The sequence below is a fragment of the Octodon degus genome, unplaced genomic scaffold (genome assembly GCF_000260255.1).
Source record: "Octodon degus isolate 3935 unplaced genomic scaffold, OctDeg1.0 scaffold00276, whole genome shotgun sequence".
Lineage (NCBI taxonomy): Eukaryota > Metazoa > Chordata > Mammalia > Rodentia > Octodontidae > Octodon > Octodon degus.
The window spans coordinates 214,814-216,860 of NW_004524852.1; positions in this window are offsets into that span (position 1 = coordinate 214,814).

The following is a 2,047-nucleotide window of genomic DNA, read 5'->3' on the forward strand; positions in this document are numbered from 1 at the left end:
AAAAGAACACCTCAGCTGATGGCAGCAAATACTCTAGCTCACCTCAGCAGGGCAAAATCTCCTTTCATCTAAAGTAATTATTGGTCCAAGAAGAAGATTTAACTACTGCTTACTTCAGTGAGGTAGGGGTTGCTGAACAGAAGCCATTCGTATGCCCGTCATCTGATGAGTGGATAAAGGCAATACACAGTACTAAAGGATACATCTGAGTCATTTGTAGAAAAACTGATGCCCCTCGAGCCCATAATTCTAGGTGACATAAACCAGATACAGGTGTATTTGCATCACATGGTTTCTCTTGCTTGACAAACCAAACTCTAAACAATTAAGAGAAAATAAAGGGATGATAGGATGCAGCCAGACAGATTTTGTGGAGGCGAAAAGGGAGTCTGGATATGGAAGACATGGAAAAAGAAACTGAACTGGATGCGGGATGTGTATAGAATCTATTTGTTGTGCATCACAGACACAAACAACACAAACTGAAACATAAAATAAAGTCCATTCATAGAAACAGAGTCACAGGGAGTTGTTCACAGGAGACTGTACTCTCACATGCGGCCACACGGGGGCAGCGCTGCTTCAGGGTGGATCAAGGTCTCTCACACAGGCTCAGGCAGCCGGAGATTATCGCTTTAAAATGTAACAAACCTTCACAATGTTGGTTCTTTCCATCCAGAAGCAGGGAATATCTTTCCATTTTCTGAAATCCTCTACTATCTCTTTTTTCAGAGTACTGTAATTTTCCTTGAAAAGATCTTTGACTTCTTTAGTTAGGTTAATTCCAAGGTATTTCATTTTCCTCGGTACTACTGTAATCGGATTGTTTTTATAATTTCCCTCTCAGTGTGTTTGTTGTCTGTGTAGAGGAATGCTATTGACTTTTGTGTATTGACTTTATAACCTGCTATGCTACTGAATTTCTGTATTAATTCTAGTAGCTTCTTGGTGGAGTTTTTTGGGCCTTCTAAGTAAAGTATCATGTCATCTGCAAATAATGATAGTTTAACTTCTTCTTTACCTATTCTTATTCCTTTTATTTCTCTCTCTTGTCTAATGACTCTAGCTACTGATTCCAGAACTATATTGAATAGGGGTGGTGATAGAGGACATTCTTGTCTTGTACCAGATCTGAATGCACCTACAATATTTAAATGACAATGGAATATCCATCTCTGACAAAAATAAACAAGAAAAGGGGATACAAATGAAGGACCATTTTGTATCTGTATATTTAAAATAGGATAGATATACAGCTACTTTCTCTTAATTCAATGAATCCAAAGATTTGTACTAATAGTGTTTATGGAAAAGATGTCATGTCTGCATCTTGTACTATTAATAACCACTAAGAAGACAACAATATCCAATGTATTAATTATAGAAACTGTGCTAGTAATCTGTTTTGAAACTGTCTCATGGCTTTTTGTTTCTCAATAAAATTATTTAAAAAGTAAAATGTAACAAACTTCCTACTCTGTTTCAATTTATTTTATATCATACTGCATTTATGCGTGTATCTCCCCATCCATTAAATAATATCTAGGTAGAAAAATAAGACTTCGAGGTCAGGGCCATATTGACATTTCTGATGTGAGCACAAAATGGCCTCACTTGTGTCCCACTGAAACAGTAGCCACACTGATTTACCTGAACTGGAATTTTCTCCTACGTCTTATTTGCAGGGAAATCCATTCATGACTTATGGCACACTTCAAGCAGCTTTTCACACTAACCCTTCTGTGTGTAACGTGATCCAGAAGCAGCATTTATCTCTCTGCCTCGGCCATCTTCTCCAGGCACTCAGCACTCTCCTAGACCTCGTCTTGCTGTCCCTGAGTACTGGGAAGAGGCTGTGGCCTGGGTCTCATCTTTTTGCGTGAGGTCCAGACACTGCCCATGTAGCAGGAGCTTGGAGGAGACCACACATGTGCGTCAGGCTCTCTACTTCCTCAGGGTCACTCTCCAGGTATTAAAGATTTGCAGCAAGTGGTATTCTGAAAATATTAAATGGAAACTTCAGAAATAAACAATTGACAAGGTTTTA